Genomic DNA, 22,447 nt, shown 5'->3' with positions numbered 1-22,447 from the left:
TATTACAAACCTGCTTGGTTTTCCAGTGAGAGTTTCAGCAAATTAGGACTGCAGGGTCCACTCCTGCAATGCATCTTAAATATAGCGTATCTTTCGCTAACCACACAAAGATCTTTTAAAATACAGTTGCTCTATGCTAAAAAGCCCTAATTAAGCACACAGCAGCAGAGGCAAGTTTGTTGTATTACCTTGTTGAAGGCACACTCAGTTAAGCCTTGTGGAAAGTCCCCTCCAGTCCCCTGAAGTCATTGTAACATACACACAAGTGTGCGTGCATGGGTAAAAATAAAAAAATGCATCATGGACCTCGGTCACCAAATCTGGCCTTATTTGTAAGTGCTCCTCTTGCCACAGCCTTTTCTAGCCTTGACTTGATGAGGAGGAGGAAGGAGTCACCTGTTGGTGTCCTTGACAGATGTAAGTGTGGGCACGTGAGGGGTGGCATTTTAGAAAGAGGGAAGGAGGGAAAACTGCTCTCAGCAGCAATGAAGGGTCCAGCAGAGCCTGCTTAAGAAAGGTTCTACACAGAACAAAAGCTGCTTGGAGTAAAAGGGAATTAGGGGCTGGAGAAAATGCAGAGCAGTGCCTCTCTGCTCTGGCAGAAACGGGGAGTGGTACTAATAGTAAAGCCTATCTGCATGCAAACTCAACCTCCATATAACCTGCTCAGTCTAGGGATGATGAGAGCTAGATAAAAAGTTTTTAAGAAAACATAAGAGAAATATGGTTTTGGGGACACATTCATGACAAAGCTGTCACACAATCGCCCCTGTCCTCCATGGAATGCATTTCTCATGTAAGCTGCAAGATCTGAGCTACCTTCTGGTAAAATTTTAAGATTCTATGGCAGTTTTGGGGTTTATAATTGTTTGTGCATTCCAAGGAAAAAAAAAAAAAAACACAAACCTGTTTGAATGTAGTGATTTTCCCTGAAAATTTGACAGAGACAGAAGAATTTGTCTCCTTGTTATGCCTGAAATTGCTGAGAGGAAAAACATTTCCATATCATTTTGCAGATGCTGCTGTCCTCCTTCACCCATTTCACCATCTTATGTTCTCAGGCTTGCATACATGTGTAAGCTTCACTATATACAGCAGTGAGCATGGTCAGACCATCTTGCATTCTGGGCACTGCTGTAATGCAGCCACTAAGATTCTGCACAGTTCAGCATCTGGTGTATCATCTGTTCAGGACATCAGCAAAGGAATGGCTCCATGAGCTAATATATTAGTTATTTATCTTTGGCTCCTTTAATGAGGAGCAATTGTATCCTTGAAGCATGGTGAAAGAATATTTATTTAAAGTGTATCTTTATGCACTCATGTACACACACGCGTGCATGTGTACAGAGCCTCAAACAGAAGTGCAGTGAGGATGCACACAAACCCCATTCTCCCATGTGTTAGCAGTGCCAGAAGGCCAAAGGGAACAAAAAGCATTCTCTACTTAGCCAAGCGCTGAGAACCTGTATTTCAAGTAATTTCTGTTTGCAGAACTAAGCTGAACTCCCCTGCAACCCAGGTGGGAGGCAGAGCAGCTTTTGCTTGCGGCAGGTACACCAGCTGCAGAGCTCCCCATAGCCCCCACGCACGCAGAGGACAGCTTGTAGCACAGGCAGTCCAGAGAAGAGGAAGCCTCCACAGCAGGACATGAACATGTGCCAGTTCCCCAAAAGCCTGACCTGCAAAACATCAGAGACAGCAGCTCTGCCAACCCTTGATGAGCTGAAGGTCAGGGAAACAGGGCTTCGGGAAACTGCTGCTTAGGTACCAGAGAGCAGAGACAGGTCCTTCAACCTCCAATGCCCAGAGGCATGAGAAGTGCCCAGTACCTCATTGTTATTTCAGCAGCACTTGGGCAGCCCAGGATGTTCCAGCTTCAAGCAAGTTTGGACAGGAGATTGCAAGTGTTCCCAACATGAGGGATGCCCCATTTTCTACACAACCACACAGTTGCCATACCAGAACTGGGCAGAACTGGAAAATTATACCATATATTAATGTGGCATGTGAGAGGGCTACGGTTTACTTTTTGTTCTTAGTTAATGAGAGGGTGGGAGAGGAGGGGGTTAAGGGAGGGGTGAGATCATGATAGATGAAGAGAACTTGCTTGGCTAACTCTCCATAGCCTGTAGCTACTGCAATATTTATGAAATGGAAGGTGCACCTTGGCAAGCTAACCTGCCTGAAATTGGAAAGTTTTAGATGAAAGGGAAACCCTATAAAGTAAAACTGAGCTGTGCTCGAGAAGAGCCTGATGGCAGAAAAAGAAAAGCTATCTCCTCACCAAGAGTTTCCATTTCTGAATGCTTTGCTTTGCCCCAGAAACACACAAAGGAAAGCAATCTGGCCAGGCCTGCCTGCTCCCAGGGCAGGGGAACGAAAGTGCCTACAAACATCAAACTCCCTCTTCTCCATTTGCCAGAGGTTGCCTGGCAGGAGTCAACACTGCACAACTGCACTGCCCACATAAGTGGAAGGACCCCATCCTGCCATTGACTGAGTGCTAATGTGTTTTGGTGAATTTTGAGGTTATTTGCACAAACAGTGCAGGGTTCTTGCGTGTCCATTACAGGTCTGCTTTTTCAAGAGGAAAACCTTGAAGATGCTATCATTAATGGCATTTCCTGCTTCTTGTACAGTTCTTATTGACAAAAGGGCAAAAAGGAGAGGAAAAAAAAAGGGGGGTGGGGCAAAAAAAGGAAAAAAAAGAGGCAAAAAAGAAGAAAATAATTTTCTATCGATGTTACCAAGATTTCTTATTTACCAACTAGTGCATCAGTACAGGACTTGGACCTTTTTAGAAGAAAAAGATATCATTTAGGTGAAAAAAGTATGACGGTGAAGAGCCTGCAAAATATTCTCTTGACTTCTTTTTAGCACAAGACATGGAAACAACTCTGAAAAATTTCAGAAAAATATGTGATATAATATAGATACATTTTAATTAAGATCTTGCCTGTGGGCAGACCCACAGCCCTGGCATCTCGACTCTTATCTACCAGCACAAGACACTCCCAGTATCCTGCGCTCCCATGGAAGAAGCAAGCTCTGTGCATGCAGGGATGGGTTTCTTTAGTTGCCAAACTGTTTCCTCCAGAGAAACAGCTCCAAAGAAAGGTAACAAGCCACTGCTGGAATTGAAGAAGGTTCATTTTTCTATTTGGACCAAAAAATCTAGATCTTTCTGATTCTCTCCTCCCACCAGAAAGAAGGGTTTCAACTAAGCTAGATGAGTGGCTGTGCTTTCATTTTTTAATTATAATCTCCCTAATTATGATCTCAACCTATCAGTAAAAACAAAAGAGCGGTCTGAAAGATTCAAACAAGAATGGTGTGATTTTTCCAGCAGTTTTTCTTATTGTCCCTTCCTTCCCACGCCAGCCCTAGCACACAGGGGCAGGGGAGGAGAGTCCTTGGCACTCTCAAGGTTCTCACACCCCTCTCCTGTCTAGACCAGGGCTACGTCTGATTTTCTATCACCCCAAGGGTACAATTTCCAGTTACAAAATATTAAATTCAAAACCATCTGCCCATCTTGTCTCCTTCTGAAAAGTCAAAACCCTTCAGAGGCCAAATTCCCACGTCTGGCATCAGAAACTCTCCGGTCCATTTTGTAGCTTTAACATCATTGTTTCTCAAACCATGACATCAAAGGCTCACACAATGTGCTTGGGTCAGGGATAGACATTTGTGCAAAGCAAGGATTTCGCAGGGGCATTGAGAAAAGAACAAATATAGCATGGTGCAATGGTGCTGGGAGCGGGGGAGGATTTAACCAATTTAGATTTACTTCTCATCTGACTCGTACTGCTGTCCTCTGACCTTTCACTCCAGAGACCTTCAGCTCAAGCCTGCCTGCTGCCAACCAGACCTGGGTTTTGTTTGCAGCCCTAATTACAGGCAGCCCTCCCTGGTGCCTTGGTGGCAAGCTGAGGTCAGTGCTGGTGTGCTGGAAGGGGAGGAGGAATAAGGCTAGTCAGTCAATCTGCTGCCTGGTGTCACGAATGATTTACAGCCTGCTTCAAAAACAGCCATTGATCTGTTCTGCTTTCCCCAGCACGCTTGTCAGCATGTAATAAAGCCAGTGGGAATTCCTGTGTGTTGAGTCAAAGAACTTAAATATGCTCAGGTTTGCTTATTTAGAAAAACACACCTGAAGTCTCCGCATTTGGGAAGCGGCTCAAGATTTACAATCCTGTAGAAATTTGCAAGGGTAAGAACAAGAAATACAACCCCAACCAGCCCTTCAGGCAGCCAGCCAATTAATCTTTCCTTTGCTGTCTGCTGCTTGTTCACCTTTCTGCCTTCAGCAGTTTTGGAAGATCTAAGCCAGGCAGCGGTGGTGACTTCCTCCTGCCTGGCCTGCAGTGAACCCCCGAGAGCCGTCCTAGAGGTGAACCCAGCGAGTCCCTGGGCTGCATCTCCCATGAAGGCTGCTGTGGAAATCACCTGCCACTCTTGGCGCAGGCTACCCTCAAGGCCAGGCCAAACGCTGTCTGCTCTCTGATGAAGCACAGGGCTGCATAGCCACCTGCAGCTCACAAGCAAATATCCGCACAGCTACGAATGGCTTGAACTCAAAGGACCACCAACCTCACCAGCCCTGGGATGTCGAGACTTTTATAAGAACAGGCCTCTTATCACCTGGGAGTGCTGCAAGGAGGGAGGAGGTACAAAGGTGAGCCAAATCACTCAAAATATATCTGCACCATTGGCCTTGCAGGATGGTGCATGCTAACGGAGAGCATGGAGCACTGATTTCTTTCCCCACTGCTCCCAGAAGGTTGCCTGAAGCAACCTACATGTGGGTTTGCATCCCTGCAACGTAGCCTGAAGGAGAGCATGGGCTCAAGGGCAGACAAGGTGCCTTGCCCAAAAGACAACACAAATGGTGCCGCCAGCCACGAGGGGGTTAATATTGTTCTGTCCTTATAATTAAGGGTCTGACCTTAATTATAGCATCAGTGACTCCTGCCTTCCATGACCCATCAAGAAGGAAACAGTGCTCTACTGCTTAGCATGGGCTGTGCATTCAAAATACTGAAAAGGTAACACTTTCGTCCAGTATAATGAAGGAAGACATTTTATTCCCTTGTTTGCACTTGATTAAAAAACCCCACCCAAACCAAATAATAAAAAGTCCCAACAAAAGAAATCCAAATTTTCTCATGCAACATTTTAAACCAAAAAATTTGCATCTCAGATCAGAAATATGTTAGCAAACTCCCAAAATTCCACTTGTCCAGAGTAGTTTTTCTAAACATAGCATTTCCAATATATTATTCTTTTTCTAACCACAAAACCTTGACTAATGAAGCTAATCAGAAAGAAGTTGATAAGCCCCATCAATTTTTATTCTGACAAAATATTCACTTTCTCTGCAAAGAAAATTCCCATTAACAATTACTAGGCAGCAGAATAAATGAGATTGCAAAGCAGAGCTGTTCCACAGATCTCATTAAAACTGCTAACCCAGGAGCACAGCATGCTCCATTTCAGAGCACTCACAAATACTCGACTCCTCTGGAAAGTCAGGGGTGAGACATTCACATCAGGTATCCAAAAATCACAGAATTCCGATCAGTGTCCATTTAAATGTTGGCCCTGGTTCAATAGACTTTAAATTTCAGGTACTATACATGTCATAACAATTGAACTGCATAAAAAGAGACACAGAGAGCAGAGGTTCCTAAGAAATATTATTGCCAAGTCTGGTTGAGTAATGAAGGAAAATGCACACCTATGGGACTTTCCATAGTTCTTATCAGTTATCAAAAGCCCCCAAGAAACACACAACCTCCAGTCTCACTTTTTTCTCGGATGAACTTCCCAGCACTCTGGAGAGGGGGGAGAGTGGCAGGTGAAATACAGAATCCTTATTGAACAAAACACTGAAGTAAATGTGATTAAAACATTGATACTTAAAATACCCATTCACATATGGACAGCCTGGGAAGGTCTGCCTGCAGTGGTGCTGGACTCCCCAGTCCAGTGCATAAAACAGCTTCTAGTTTTGTCCAGCCAAGCACTACTTCCAATAAAGCCTGTCCTCATTATTGTATCTTCCCATTCTGACACACAAAGGGACAGGAAGAATGGCAAGGAGGTGAATACATAGGAAAAGAGGCCATTTTGTAGCCAAAATCGTAATTGCTAGGGCAGAAAAAAGGATTTTTTGCTGTCTGTTCTTCAGTTTTTAATTGACTTCCCCAGTCACAGCAGACCTGCCACGCCAAGAAGGACAGAGACATCGAGTACCCCAGCACTGGGATTGCCATCCTCTCTTGTGTAGATTAGCACCACTAACCCATTCTCCCTTGTGGGGCAGCTTTTGTAGTTTTTCTTGTCCGGAGGCAAGTCCCAGAGTACTAAAAACAGCTACTTTGTGCTGTTAGCAACACAGACACTGCCTCATCTCTGTATGAGGGAAGCTTTTCCCCAACAGACCCTGCCTGGCTAAATCCTACTGTAGCAACCAGCTGCAGTCAGCATGTAAACAGTGCATGCATCCGAAAGCAGCTGGGCAGCTTCTGTAAATGCTGGCATTTGCAGTCAAGCACTTGGATCCCTGCCTCAGTGCAATCTGTGCAGTAGAAAGCTCTTAGCTTTGTGATCGAGACCAGGAGTGGTTTCCCTGAAAAATCCAGAGACCAGCACAGGTTAAAGTTGCTGCAAAGGAAGGATTTTCCTGGTACACTTTGGCGCTGAATTAAGCGTTAACATCCTCCCAGCCAAGCAGGAATAGCTCAAGAAATGTGTGGCATCCCCTCAGTGGGAAGACAGATTTATTGGGATCTGGGGACATTGGTTTCTGCTGGCTGAAAATCTAGCCCTAAACATCTTAGAAAATTTGGTAGAAAACTCTGCAGACCACTGCCAAGAGGAATGTTCATTCCAAGGCTTTAGAGAAAAGACAGAGGCAAATATGAACCTATGACTTCCCCAGAATCACCCAGTAGAGGCCCAGCAAGAGAAGTGCTTCATTTGAAACAGGCTTATGCAGTGCCAAACACTCCCTCACACTCTTCCAGATAAAGGGAGGAGAGTTGTTCTTCCACCTCCCAGATCAAGCCTTGAACAAGGCAATTAATTTGAAGAGGGCAATTTGATTAGACTCAAATTTGCCTGGGGTCAAAAACATCCATTAACAAACACCAGTTAATGAGAAGGTGTTCAGTTTCCCCTGGGCTTCCAGTCTATGTCAATTGGGAGCATGCACTGTGATCAATTCATCAGAGCTAAAGGTGACAAATAGGTGTTTAACACAAGACACTGTAAACTTTCTCTTTCAGACTACATGGAGGAAACAACCCCAGGATGCTTAGCTTTTCACAACACTGACAGCAAGAAAGGGTGAATGTGCAAATAACACATAGACACCTGCCTATGTCCCTGCCAGCCCAGACACTGCCCCAGAGCAGGAGCTGCCACACCAGCAAACCAAGTGGTGAAGTCGCCTCCAACAAACAGCAGCATAAAGCCATCAGTGGAATGTGCCGCATACTGCCATTGTGGGAGATGTTCCCATGATCAGGCCACAGCTAGCTTGTCTCACTGGCTCAAACACCCACAAATCCCACACCTCTACACTAAGGGATGACCTTATAGACAAAACTTCATTTTACCAGTTTGAATGTGGTTTGTTAAACCTATCTTATCACCAAATAACAACCCTTCCTGGAGGACCACACCAGGAAGTTACAGAAACACTCAGTGCAGATGCAGAGCCATCACTATTCTGGTGCTGTGCTTGCTCTCACTTGAGGATGCTGGGAAGTGCATAAGTTTCTTGCTCAGTGACTGTGTGTGCATTCTCACCCACTCATGTGGGCTCATTCACCACTCTGCAGTATTTTCTAGGCGCAACCTGATGATGAGCAGTCCACATTGCCACAGCCTGAGGTCCACTGCCACCAAGCACATGTATACATGTTTAATCTGACACCAGAAACAGCAGTGTCTCTTGAGATGTTCAATACACAGTCACTAAGGGGAAGACCACCTACCCCAGTCACAGAAATGACTTTGGGAGCATTTGTTAGTATTGTCATAGTATGGTATCTGCTGGTTCATGCACCAGCAGATTTGTTTAGCGTTAATGGGTAACATTTGACCAGTCATGTTGTTTGAACCAAGCTTGCAAAGGACAGCTATGTAACCTTGCTACACATCGCTCCCCTATTGGGCTTGAGCTCATAGCAGCCCTCTTGAAAAAACCTGGAATATCAGCTTATGGAGCAAATTTTAACAATAACTTTTGTGCCCTGCCTTTGTGGTAATGGACTGTGTTTAAGCCATTGACAACACTAAGTTCCTTGAAGTTGCTAATGGGTTAAAGCTGGGACATCTGGTGAAACATTAGCCTCAGCTGTTCCTCAAATGACATCTTCTTGGGTCAAATTTATCTCTTCTTGCCAGTCCATCTGCTCGCAGCCTGTCAATGGTAAACACTTGAGAGCCTCAGAGCGAGGTGGCATACAGCAGTGAAGGACAGCATCTTGGAGTCTAACTAGATAGCGATATGGGAGCAAAAATAGCTCCCGTGCTCTCCCCTCCCAGTCATCTTCCTCCCTCTGCACTCCAGGGTCAGGGTCAGGCCAGGGAAGCAGTGTGCCACTCTGAATACAGAGCCCAGACCAGGCCACCCAAGGGCTAACAAGAGACATGCTTGTTCCCTAAGGCAACAAGGAAAAAGCCACCATATACAACTCAACACACTACTGTACTTGCTTGTGTTTCAAATGCCACAGGGGAGTGGTTCATACCCATGCTGCCAGCTGGTGAATGTTCATTTCTTTGAGCAAGTCATTCCAGAGCCTTGTGGTCTTTGCTTGCCACCCCTGGGCAGTCCTGCCCACACAGACCAGCTCAGAGCAATGCAGTGGGAGGCAAAGGGGACATGGAGGCTACTAGGGAAGTCACAAAATAAATTTGCTTCTCACTTCCTGAAGAGTCTGTACATTCAAAGGCCATTGCCTCCTTGTCCATGTCTCTAGGAAGGAGACCTTTTCTCAAGAAGGCAATGACCGCCACTTTAGATGACTATAACCCTGCACAGATACACACACTCCTCTCCAAAGCAAAACTTCAAGAGCCTCAGATCAGCTGGGGCAGCCTGTAAAAACTATAAGGTGGAAAACATACATGGCATTCCCTGTTCCTCCTAATAATGTGTCTGAGGGGGATGGTATAAAACCCATCCAAAAGATGAAGTACAGCAAGGAGTCCCACAATTAGGGTAACCTGGGAAAAGCAGATTCATCTTCCAATGTCCTTGTCAGCTGACCAGCAACCACCTCTGAAGAGGCATTAACCCGATGGGTTATGGGTTATTAACCTGATCTGGTGAATAGATCTTTTGGTTGAAAATGGGCATACACAGCACAAAGGCCACAGTTTGTCCTATGGGTTACAAGGGCATATTCATGGTTAAAAAAGCACTCTGTACTGTTCTGTCTGTCTTGCTACCACAGTGGTGATATCCTGCAACTAGTGAGGATCAGTTTCAAGCCAGCCCTTTTCTACGCAATGAGACATTTCTACCTTGAGTCACTCAGATTCTTTCACAGCAGTGTCATAACACTGCACTGTGCTATCGCAGGACACCTGCTCGTGTCCCACTGCTGCCCAAAACGTGGCAAGGAAACATCATCATGACTCCCATGAAGCAATGAGGCTTCCTTGCATGCTGTGAATACCCCGAAGAGAAAAAACTCTTTCACCCTGGCAGTATTTTGCAATTGCTCTAATGAGCCACATGACTGTAGGAAAAGCATTTGCCTTATCCTTCACAGACTTCTTCATATCCCCAGTTAACTACATTAACATCATAACTATCCCCCATCCCTGGCACATGCTGGCAACTGGTAAAGCCCACGTTTCAAGACGTGCTTGATGCATTGTTGCACAGCGGATCAGGAGGCAGACATTCTAGTGTGCGTCAGACACCACATTTCTCCATCCTTGAAACTGATCCTGCCGGAGTGTGCTCTCTGCAGAGCCAGGACTTTAACCTGAGAGTGCAGTTGCATTTTTAAATATCATGTTAATACAGTGTGGTGGTGAGGATTTTGTTCAAGGGAGGATGGCTCTGCTCTGACCTTTGGCTCAAGAGGCATGCTTTAAAATTAAAACCTTGCTTCTTGTGCGACCCAGCACTGATTTCTCTCCATACATACAATAGTGTGATTTTAAGAACTGATCACATTCTTGTCTGCTAGTGTGCATGGCACTCTGTATGTGCCAGCAGAGGCCAAGAGAAGGGCAGTATGTACTCTAGTATTCTTAACCCAAGAAGTCTTACACAGATGTGTTAACTCACAAAATGGGAAAAGACCTTGGTATTGTTCATCTGACCTGGTTGTACCCCAGACCTGAGCTTAGATTCAGAGCCACAACTCAAGAAATTACATTAAGCCAACAGCAGAGCTAAGTCAAAAGGCTCCCCTGGGATCCTGAACTCCGGTAAGGAGAGAGCAAGTAGGATGGTGGCCAGGAAGAGCAGAAGCAGCTTTGGGAGCCCTACTCCTGCTGCCACAAGCTCCTGCTTCACTGCAGCAAGCGCTTCCTCACCATGTGCTTGCTTCTGCTCCTGCACTGCCCTATCCATTCAGCAGCAGGTAGCCTGGAGGCACCGCGTGTCCACAGGTCTGCAGAGGTCTGACCATCTGTGCTGCAAATCCCCCAGCACGGACAGTCTGAATTCCAGAAATGAGACTTCCTTATGCTTTTAATTGTGCTACCCTCTAGTGGCTAATTCCATCCCCTTGAAGCTCAGATCATTGCTTCTTACAGAGGAGAAGAGTTGGACTGCAAACCTTCAAGACCAGAAACCAGCTTGCTGCTGCGCAAGAATGACTTGCACGTTTGAAAGGAGGCAGAGACCTAGCAAGGTCAAGTGCTAGACCAGGCAAACTGTGCTCCACCACCCTGTCTGTGCTTTGGTTTTAGGAAGGGAAAGATTGCCTTGCCCAGGCTGAGAGGTCTTGGCAAGAGCAGGGTGAAGCCAGCTCAATATCAGCTGCTTGCAACACAAAAACCACCACCGAATTTGGGCTCTAGGCAGCCTCTTCAATAGAATATGCTTCCTTCCACTTCCCTGCTTGCTTCCCCCAGTATCTCACACCAGGCACTCCAGCAGCTTAGATGTGAGCAGAAACATTCAACATGTCAGTAAAAATGGGTTAGAATTCAAGTAACATCCTCGCAATTACTGAGATAATTGCCGCATTTCAGAACCAAACATTACTTAATGGTGCTCAATTATCTTGTGGCAGGACTTGCAATGGTAGCAACTAATTGCTTAACTAAAGACTTTCTTCTTTCCACGCTGTCAACATGCACACATGCAATTAGGTCATTGATGCAGGGAGAAGAGATACCTGTTGTGAAAAGAGGGGTTAAGTAGCAGCCGAAGCCATGTTTTGAAGATCAGAAGACCGTTGTCTTGCCTCAGACGTTATAAGGATATGAAGCAGAAATGGAAAAGCCCAGGAGGGAACAAGGATATAGATTTTAACTTTCTGTGTCTCAGCAGTGAACTCCAATGACTGCACAATGTGACTAGTGCCACTCTTACAAGTCTATGTGCCCCCAGGCTCAGCTGCATGTTAGTAGCCTTTTCATAGTTTGTCAGTCTGGGCAGTTCACAGATACTAGCAAAAAAAAAAACACAAAAAACAAAACAAACAAACAAACAAAAACAAAAAAAAACAAAAAAATCAACTGCCTAAAGAGCTAGATTGAAGACTTTTAGACTTTTCTTTGGTTATTTGCAAGCTTGTTGAAAACCTGTTTGTTGTTCACCTCTTTGCAGAGCATCTGATATGAAAGAAAAGGGAAGATAGATATACTTTTCTTGTTATTTGCAATTTCCTCACTTCTTCACAATCCACTTTACTGTCTCAATAACTCTCATAAGCAGAGTCTTTCATTCTGCTTTGACACAGAGCTACTCCCCGGCTTCCAAGCTCCCATCCCTTCTCCCTGGCTTTTTTCAGTATCTCCTCCATGTGAGGGAAAACAAGATCTCAGAACAGGCCATTGCCCTTGTGAAAACATCAGGTCTTAGTTTCTACCCCTCACTGCTCATGTTTGGGCTGTTCCTCTGACCAGACAGAGCTCACCACAGAGCCAGCCCCAGGCCTTGTCCCTTGAACATTGGGTACCCTGGATCCAAAAGCTGTGCCTGTTCAGCTTTGCTTATCCTTTCCAGACTCATACTTCTCAGGCACAAATTCTCAAGGCTGCTTTGCTGTTCAATCACCAGCTCAGCTCCCTCCCTTTGAAACCCCTCTTAATAACAATGTTTTCTACAATTCATCACAGTTTCCACAGCACTAGTAAACAAACTAGAGTTGACTGTACAGCTCAGAGACCTCCTTGGAGGCCTTCAGCTTTATGGAAAACTGTCCTCATCCTGGTTTTGTAGTTCTGGCAGTTTCAAATTACAGCAATAATTTACTCTCATCCTTCAAGTTACTGAATTGCCCTGTAAAGATTTGAGACAAAGGCTTCAAGACTCCCAAATCCTATCTTTCAAATCTCCTTTTTCCTCTTTGTTACCTTAACAGCTCTCATGGACTAAAGAACATAGTTTCCTCTCCAGAATATCGTGGTAGTTTGTCCTCATTTCTATCATTTAAGCCCTGTGCATGGTCTTTAGACTCGCATTTCAGCTACAAAGGGGACAGGAGCCAGTGAGGTACTAAGGTTTTGTGGACTCAAACTGGTCACTCAGAAGAATCATAACTCAGCAAGGGAATAGTTACTATCCCCTAAAACTGAGGGCAGTTTTATAGCAGACACTTCAGTTTGCTAGCAATGCACCCTCTCCATTTTCACACGCACACACATGGGCTAATTGCTTCACAGTAGTAACCTCACCTGCAATTAACCACTGTTTCAAGTCTTTGATCTTTATAACTCTCCAGAGGACTGCAGATTCCCACATAAAAGCCTTTTATCTTATTCCACATGTAGGAGTGACCCTATGCTCCTGTAGTTATTAAAAAAAAAAGGTTCTTCCCTGATCTCAGAGGTTCCTACTGAGCTGAATGAGGCTGTGGCAAGAGGAGAATAGCATTTTAAGGGATGGCTCTCCCAGGTGCTAAGGATAAGTGATTATAGACCTAACCTGACGGTCTTCACCTGCTCTCTGAACAAACTGCTGCTCTGCCGGCATTCTGAGCATCAAGCCCATCTTGGAGATGGACTTCTTTGAGATGTGCCTTGTCTTACTGATTAAATTCTAAGGGTCATTTTTATTTGTTTGAGCTATTGTCCATGTCCTGGTTTCAGCTGTTCACTGCAGCTAATGGAGCTCAGCTACATGCCAAGGAGAAGACATCTACATTTACTCCCCTAGCTCACGCTAAAGCAGTAGGGTGCACATGGCTCCTGAAGAGCCAGTTGCTGGATTTTGCTTGGCTGTTTTTTCAGGGAAAGGGTTGAGGCAGAGCAGGTAGCTTGGAGGCCCAAGCCATAGGTCTGGTCCCAAAGAAAACAAATCATCAGGGCCTTAAGGCTCTTAATTAACTCTATTAGAGTGATAATCATGGCCTGCCCAACCCCAGGGGAATGGAAAAAGCCCTCCAGTGTGAGACACATAAAGGTACTGGACTGAAACATGAATACTTTTTACCTACTGTCAGTGGTTAGAAGGCAGTATGGAGTAGGGGGAAGGGGAAAAGGAAAGATCCTCAGCTCAAGGAGCTTCTACTTTGGCAGCAAGATGTAGAAAGCAACCTAGAAATCAAAGAGATTTCTTGTTAAGTGCTTTTGCTTTTCTGCTTTCGAAACATCTAAAATATTTAGGCTATATCCTTTACAGTTCATTAGTGCACAGTAAAATATGCCCTTAGCCACTTCCTTTTGTTGTTTTTCTGTTTGGTTTTTGTTGTTTTGTTGTTTTTTTTTTTAATTTATTAGATTTTTCTTAAAAAGAAGTCTCTTCTGCATTTCTTTGTAAAGGGGCTGATGGGACAGCTTTAGGAGAGCCAGCATTGCTTCAATGCCTGTGTGAAGAGTTGATCTCCAATAATGACGCTGTTATCATCACACAGGGATATGCTTCCAGAGACTGGTTTGAGGGAGCTGTAGAAGCACCTGGTTCCTATAAGCTACCAGAGTCCATCCAGTCACTGGTAGAGCAGCTTCAGACACCTTCCAGAAAATTCTCATAGGTACAGCCAGCTGGTGGAGCTGATTTGGCCCTGGGGAAGTAAAGCCATGCTGTCCTATGTTGCTTCCTGCTGAAGGAATGAGCAGAGGAGTTTTGTGTGTTCTGCAGCATAGCAGAGTGTCCCATGGGCCTCACAAGCCCTTCTTCAAGTGGCAGATAACAATTCTATCACTTGGGTGTCTCTTTCTCACTCTCTGGAGCCCTTCCAGCAGCCCGGGCAAAGCCACCCCATGTGAGGAGCACTCTGGGACTGATGTGAAAGGACACAATATCTGGCAGGAGCTACTCATGCCACTGAAACTGTGTGGGTTTGGGGTATCAGAGGTAGTGCCAATGAAGATACATAATTTGAGAACCCCAGAAGCTACTTTAAATTATGAAATCAGCTTAATCTGTCTGCCCTCTTTGGAAGGAAAACTTTGCACTACCTTTCTCCTTCCAGTAGGATCAGCATAGCATTTTCCCCTGGCATGTGCAGTTGTGTATCTGGCACAAGCTGGATGTTTTAGAAGGCAGCCTGAAATGCAGTCAAGGTACAGGTCTAGCATGCTGCCCTGCCTCTGCATTTGGTAGCAGCTCCTCTTGCCAGCTGCCCACAGGCACAGTGCTCTTGTGTTTAAGTAGATGGGTGTCAACAGATTTCAAAAATTCCTCACTCACTAGGCACACAGGTCTCAGCCCTGAGATCTCTATTTCATCTTCTTTGGTTGTAAAACTTACAATATTAACTCATCATTTATAAAATACCTTGTATCACAAAGTCTCTCTGAAGTACAGTTTACCCCAGTTATAAAAGAAACCCAACAACAACAAAATCACAAATAATGTGTACCCAAAATCATCAGTTAAAATCATCAGCTAAAGGTTTCCTTTGCTTTCTGGTTTCTTCACTTTCAGCCAACACATCATTCCCCCTTTCAAAATTTCTTTTGCAAATCTGGGAACTAGAAATTCACTTTGAATCTTAATGAACACTGAGATGGGGACAGAGAAGTGCAAGTGGCTCCAGCTTAATGCATAGCCATTCCCCAGCTGAACCACAGGCTCACCACTCTCCCGCCCTGAGCATAACTGCTCAGTTTGGCTGATGGTGCAGGGGAACCATGTTAATCTGAGAGCCTGAACCCTCTGCCATGCTTCTGGAGCTGGCATGCTATGAGGAGAAAAAAGGGAAAGGGCAAGTAACATGAATTTCCCAATTAAAAATCACTGAACTGTGACAGGGGAACTCAAATTCAGACTTTATATTCAGCTTTAACCTCAAAAAGCCACTTGCATGTGAGCCTTCCTGTGGCTTCATCTCACAGAGGGCAGACCTCATCAGCTGTTTCATCAGCTCTCTCCTTTCATCTCACAGGCCCCTTACCTCCACACACAACTGGAAAAAGACTGTATCAGCCAGAAAGCATAGTCTGTGCTGCCCTGGTACCTGCGGGTAGCGTTCAATAACAGGTGCTGCAAGCACAGGGCTGCTCTTGCCCCAGCCCTTGTGCCAGAAGCCCGTCAAGCAGCTGCTCTGTCTAAACTGTAACCTGCTTAACAGAGCACAGTGCCTGCCTTTTTTTCTTTCTCCTCTGGGGGCTTATATTTCTCACCTCCTACTGTAACACTTATCAGAAAGTATATCCTTCATCTCTAGCCCAAGCCTCCCCATCCCAGGGCTGGAAAGTCACTGATGATGGGGGTGGAGGATGGCAGCCTGTTCTCGGCTCATCAATCTATCACAAATCTCTGCACCAGGCTAGCTGGCTCCAACCCTCATTTATTTTCAAGCTCAGAGGATGTTTGTGTTTGATTGGAGATGCTGGATAAATGATTTCAAGCTGTGGAATTCATTTCATCACTAATCACAGACACAGGTTGAAATCCTGTTCACCAAGTTGGCAGCTAAATCTCCATTGACCTCCCTGGTCACCCTGAAATAAATAATAACATAAATTAGATCAAAGGGTGCCACAGGAAGGGGATATGCAATAAGACATCATTCATATTATCTTTAACTTTACTCCTGGTCTGTGGCTTCACATATGAAAGGGATATTTGCTTTCCTGTGTTACTAGTAGCTGTAACACATTACTAAGGAGTTTAACAATTCCAGCTAAGATAAACCCCAGAAAACTCTAAACAAGTCCGAAAACACTCTTATAACATCAGTCAGACCTTTCAGCTTAGCAAATAGATTTGATACGCATATGGATAAGGGATGGCTCCCCTCGGGGAATGGAGAGGTCTCTGACAGAAAGCCTTCCCACGAGGCTCCTGCTGTCCCACTGGAAGTGGCACTGCAGGGCTCAGTGCCACTTATTACTGCCTTCAGCACCATTCACTTTTCTTTTTACTCCATGACAGCAGAGGAGATGACCTGGAATCCCTTTCCAAGGACATGAGGGGTCCCCTCTCCAAACTGGTAAATCATTCATGGCCTCAACATGGAGCTCCTCCCAGGAATCAGAAGCAACAGAGCCATTTCATTCCTTACCTTTTTTTTTAACTCCTTAAATGATACTGAAAACTATGTATGAATGTTTGCTCTTTTTTCACAAAGACCCCAAACCCCAAAGTCAGACCAAGGAAGTCAGTTATTAAAGCTTATCTCTGTACTTCTACTATGTCCAAGGAGACTAGACTGATAGTGTCCTGCACAAAATGAGACCAGCCCTGTAGTATAGCATCATCTTTGAATGGGCCCCTATACCAGGTATAACATCACAAAAGAGAGACTGGGGATAAAAAGCAAATGGAGGTAAATGGGTGACAGGAGGAACAGAGAAGACAGCACAACAAAAAGAGATCATGGGAGCAATACACATCTGCATTTTGCAGCTTGTAGCTTGTGCCCTGGAGTTGCTCCGAAGGCCCCCTCCCGATGCTGTGCCATGTCCCTCCCTGTGCACAACAGGGCTAAGGAGGGACCATTTAGTGAATAGCCACTCAGCATTAACAGTAACGCACATATTCAGCAGGTCAACATGGGCATCACCTCCCTGTCTTAATGAGGAATGAGGTCAGCTGTGGGACCTCCACATCTCTCCATGGCACCTCATAGGCCTCCAGAGCCATATTCCTGGAATAAGGTACTAGGGCAGAGGTTTTTGGTTTACAAAAGAAACAATGTGCTGGCAAGTGGCCAGAGGCTGCGGGTACACCAAGTGAGGGTGGGGTAATTTGGGGGGAAACTTTCTGCCTACAGGGAGAGCAGGATGCGCGAGAGCAGGTCTACAGCACTCAGATGGAGCAAAATTACCAGCAGATCATCAGCTTGATAGCAGGATTTAGTGCAGGGAGGGCCAGGCCAGGTGAGTCACTGTACTTCTGCTGATGATGGCTGTGATATCCCAATGAATACAGAGTGGGTACCAGCAGGGAGATTGCCAGGTTAGTTTGGAGCCAGGCACTGTCAAAGGTTGGCAGCTGCTGCCTCTGTCCCTCCACAGCACCAGGTACTGGGGAGGAAAGACTGCCAACATCCAAGACCTGCCAGCTTGTGCCCCTCTTTTCTCACATGTGTAGGGGCTGCAACCTACACATGATGTAGCCATTCCTCTCCCAGGAACGGGGGGAAGAAGCAGAGGTTGCCCCATGATGAGCTCCTCCTCTGGGGTGCACATGAGGAGCTGTGCCCAACCCCATGGGAACAGCTGAACTTTGCTCACTGAGCCATGGTCAAGCACTGCGGACCCAAGCCTGTGGCCAAGCTCATGGGCAAGCCCAGACCAAGGATCTAAAAGGACTAAAACAGAGAGAGAAAAACAAAAAAAAGAAACCCAGCACGTCAAACCAAGAAACAGTCACTCTGGTCATCTTTAAGACCACCAGGCCCTCGTGGGACAAGCAAGTCTGGATTTTGCTGTCTCCAGTTCAATCCCTTACCAGAGCAGATGAATGAGTTCAGATACTTGCTTGTTACTTCAGACTTTGCATACCCAGTGCTCTGCTCACCCAAGCAGGTACTGTCGTATCAGCTATCATTTCAGGACAGTAGTATCTTGCCCTTTCTCTGTGCAGGTCTAAATAGTACTGCGATGGATTTCCAAACAGTCAAGCTCAGTCTGTTAACTGGGGATCACGTCGCACCAGGAGGTGTGGAGAGGCCCTTGATGCCAAAATGTTTTGACAATCAAACAAACATCCCCAAGCAACTCTAGGCATTGAGCACAGCTGATGCATGGGTAGCCAAAGCAGCTATGGACTGTCTAGCCATGCAGTCACATAACAGAGAGCTCAGCAAATCCTTCCTTAGAAACTGAACTCTTGGGTTACTGCTACACATGAAACCAACTGTCATGTCTGCACATCCACAGTGCTACCTATGCTAGCTAGGCTGATATTAGCACTGCTCTCTGCAAGCTGAAACCCTGATGCAGACCAGTGCTGCTACCTACATGGTTTTAAGGAATTGTACCCATGCTATAGAGTACAATAAAGCCATCACCCAGTGCATGCCCTTCCACATGGCCAGCACTGCACCCACCAGGCCTTCCCTGCAGCAAAGAGAAACACAGATGACAGATACATGCTTCTGAACAGCATCGGCAAGAATAAGGCTCCACAGACTCACCAGTTTAACCAGTAGGAGACAGAGAATCCAGATTCTCCAGCTAACACTACTCTAACTCCTATTCAAAAATAGAGACACTTACTGCCCCTGCTTTGCAATCAGGTTCTCTACCTCATGAATACGAACTAAGCCCAAACATATCATCCACTCATTGCTGGGGCTACCCCCTTCCCTTTGCTCCAGGTGGAGGTGGTGACTGGATGTGATGAGGTGCTAATTTGTACTAAAAAAAAAAATCTTCAGATGTTGTGATTTGGTGCTCAGGGGCTGCAGCTGAACTAGATTAAGTTAAACTGGGCTAACCAGAAGGATTTTTGCTGGATTTCTCCAGCATCATATTAACCACAAATCATGAAGCAGCAAGAAGACCTAAGACAATGCTCACATCTGAAATGCTTTCTCACCAAACAGGTCCAAAAAATATGAAGTCCCATGAGGTCAAAAGAGAAATGAAAAGTAATTGTTGGGGTCTGAGTTTCTGCAATGCAGAGTAATGAAGTGACTCACCCTGCCATAGTTGAGCTACCAGATTTCCTGTTTGCTTTGCCCCAATCTTTGGGTGTTTTTCAGCAATTGGAACTGTGAATTAAACTCCTACAACAAAAAAACAGCTGGTGGCAATGGAGGTGGAGTAATTTCATGAGGTAACTGTGACACACCAATGTGAGAAGACTTGTAATCCGGTTTTGGTTTAAATTTGGAGACTAAAGTTCACCTCGGTCCTTATTCTGTCCAAATAGCTTATTCAGCTCAAGAACATATTTTGCATCCCTGTTTCCCCTGCTGCATGATGGAATATGATGCCAGGCACTCTGCTTGTCATAGCTCAGATCCTGTCTTAAATTTCTGCAATGCCTTCCATACTGGGGAGTCTTGGCATGTTTCACAAGCTGCTGTATACACAGCCAGAATCAGACATGTGGCCACTTCTGGGGTGGAAGACTAATAACTGCATATGTTGCACTAGGAGGAATAAGATTCTGTCCCGGAAGAGATACTTTTGCATAACGTGTCATTAACATCAGTCTCTGAACACCCAGTAAGCTGCTAGCTACAAGTTTAGCTGCATCTGAAGGACTAAAAATATTACTGCTGGGATGTGAACCTGTAGTTCCAGGCAATCAATTTTTCTTAACCTGCCCGGCTGTCAGTAGCTGTTTTCATCACTTAGGTACACTATAGACCAGTAACAGATAAACACAAATGTAGATCACAACCTTCTGTGCCTTCTGGAGGGGATAATGCCTTCTCGAAGGATGCCTGTGAGAAAGGAACCAGCACTGGGTGGTAAAGGGGTCAAGTTGCCAGGAAAAAAGTCATCCTCTCCCTCCCACCTCTCATCACCTGTAGGTCTTTCTTACTGCCACAAAATGCGGGGCTGCAGTTGGCAGAAGAGGCAGCAATGCAAGAAGGAGGTGAGTCCTGCAGGTTGTGAGGACAAAGGCAGAGCTGCAAGGAAGGAGGTCATGATCAGGATTGTGATTTTCAATAAGTTGCATTAGCTGCAGAGATTGAAGCATGGATGGCAGTAAAGGTGTGATACAGACTCTGTCCTCCCAGTGCCTTCTGCAGCCCTCAGGTCCCCAGGTTGAAGAGACAGCAGTGTTAACACCTTAACTGACAATCACAATGTAAGTTTGGTGCTTGGAGCTAGCATGTCCCCATTGAACACATGCTTTAATTCAGGCTCCCAATCCTACTTCCACATCAGATGCAGGACTCCAGGTATCCTGCAGCTAGCAGAATACCTACCTGGAGCCATTTACCACAGCCTGCCTATGCCTGTCTGTTCCCTCTCCCAGAAGCCTGGGTGACAGAAGCATGTCCTTCTGGGAGGTCTGAAGGAGAAGTTCTAGCAAGGTGCTCATTGAAGTACCTGCTAATTGCCTTGCAGCACTTGGCATCGTGCCAGGGAAAAGGCAGATGATTCTTAGTAGATAGGAAGTTAATCAAAGGCACCTGTGACCTGGTCACAGTGCTGCAATTTGCTCCTTTCTCAATTGGGCTTTAGTCGCTGTTCTGGTTTTTGACAGACCTACAAACTGGCTATTCTTAGGGAAGGAGAAAGGGAGGAGGAAATCTCTTTCTCCATGCCAGCCGTTCCTAACATCATTCTGGAGCTAAAGAGGGAAAAGTGATGCCCCTTTCTCCCACACCCTGAGAAGATACAGAGGAAAGAGCAGCTCCTGTGTCCCTGAGCACTGCCTGAGGCAGAAGCTGACAGTTGAAGACCTGCTTTCCAGCCACGCACCCAGCTGCTGGGGTGTGCACCCTACCTTAGCCTGAATTACAGCTGCTGGCGAGAGCAAGCAACCGGGTTTGCAGGGGAGCACTGCCTTCAGCTGCACTCAGCCCTTTTCACTCAGGAAACCACAGCCCTGGTTTAGTGGTGTAGCTATAATGTGGGCATTTGCATTTTGGTGGGGTAGAGGATACAAAGGGATTGCCTAAAAAACAGGGTCTGGCATACTAAAAAAAAAATAAAAATAAAAATGAAGATAGCTACTGACACAAAATAGCTCTGAGCCAGTCAATCCATCCCTGGTTCCCAATGGCCATAACAGCCTCCCAGAGCAATCAGCTAACTGTTCCGCATGCAGTGCTGGGTACCACACAACCTTTGGACTTTGCTAGAATGTTAACTTATCTTCCTTGAGTATCTGTGCAGAAACAAAAAGCTGCTTAAAGAGAGCAGAACCTCTGAATAACCCCTTACATTAATTTCAAATGGACAATTTGAACTCATTGCCCTGCATGCTGAGCAACTCCTTATCACACACCCAGAGCTGGGAGAACTGGGCATTCTACATGTCCATCAGCACCTGATCCTGCAGGTTTGTTTCATGAAGCAGCATAAGCACCTGCACAACGTGGCCTCACCTGTAGCTGTTGGGCCCAGCACGGGATGGGCAACATGAAGAAGAGCCACTGCAGTTCTGTATCAGCAGCACAGCAGGGAATTTTGACCAAGTCTATTCATCCAGGCACTCTGCAAGTCCTCCTGGAAACACATAAAGTGTGTGTTACATCAATCAACACTGGTCAGCAGCAACCATCTGTTTTATTAGGCACTGGCTACTTAAAAGCTCGTCCTATTTCTCTACAACCCTAAATCATAGTCATACCCATTTCTTTACTAAGTTAAAGACTTCTGTCTTCACACCAAGACAAGGTTTGCACTGATGTAGTAATGAGTGGTCAACTGATGAGCCCACGTACTAGCCCATCTTTTATAGGATGCTGTGGCTGAACAGGGCTAAGGTCTCATCTCCACCAAAGCTGGTGTCTAGATACTGAGCTTTAAATCAGCAGAGAAACAGAAGAAATCAGACTCATTCCTGGCTCTGCTTTTCTTTGCCACCATGCACCATCCCAGCTGCTTCCTGTTCCTCAACAGCATCTTCCACCTTGCGACACTTACAGGGTTTCCCTTCATCTTACAAAGCAACATGTGGGGAAAGCAGAAAGACAGCAAAGCTGTTGCCCAACATCTCAGAGCCATGTCTCTGCCTTGCACATTTCTGTTTCAAAAAAACATAGAGCAGGCAAGCCCTGGGATATACCCTGTCTTCAGCCCTGCCTCTTCTCCCTGATCACATGCAAACCCAGTGCTGGTTCAAGCCAGGATGTTTGCTCCAGCCTCTAACAATGTCATTTCTTCCATCATCTGGACCTGTTGTTTTCAAAGGAGCAACGGAGCAAGG

General features: G+C 45.6%; 1 protein-coding gene and 1 long non-coding RNA gene across 4 annotated transcripts in view; both read right to left on the bottom strand.

The window, feature by feature from the left end:
- TP63 (tumor protein p63) overlaps positions 1-13,892 on the bottom strand; it is a 162,065-nt gene extending 148,173 nt beyond the window's left edge. The window contains exon 1 of one of the 3 annotated variants that reach the window (XR_009962314.1): positions 12,889-13,892. The gene's annotated coding sequence lies outside the window, so the exon portion shown is untranslated. The remainder of the gene's footprint in view (positions 1-12,888) is intronic. The other 2 variants (XM_062606297.1, XM_062606295.1) reach the window with 2 other exon arrangements.
- Positions 13,893-15,927: 2,035 nt separating this feature from the next.
- On the bottom strand, positions 15,928-20,529 carry LOC134157407 (uncharacterized). Its single transcript, XR_009962316.1, has 2 exons — positions 18,826-20,529; positions 15,928-16,101 (listed from the first exon to the last, which is right to left on the bottom strand). It is a non-coding gene; the product is annotated as an uncharacterized LOC134157407 (long non-coding RNA).
- Positions 20,530-22,447: the final 1,918 nt, after the last annotated feature.

This window comes from Pezoporus occidentalis, unplaced genomic scaffold, assembly GCF_034315485.1.
Source record: "Pezoporus occidentalis ecotype Australia unplaced genomic scaffold, CSIRO_AGI_Poc_V1 ctg95, whole genome shotgun sequence".
NCBI lineage: Eukaryota > Metazoa > Chordata > Aves > Psittaciformes > Psittacidae > Pezoporus > Pezoporus occidentalis.
The sequence above is the reverse complement of the archived record's forward strand: the minus strand, read 5'-3'. Positions and strand labels throughout refer to the sequence as shown.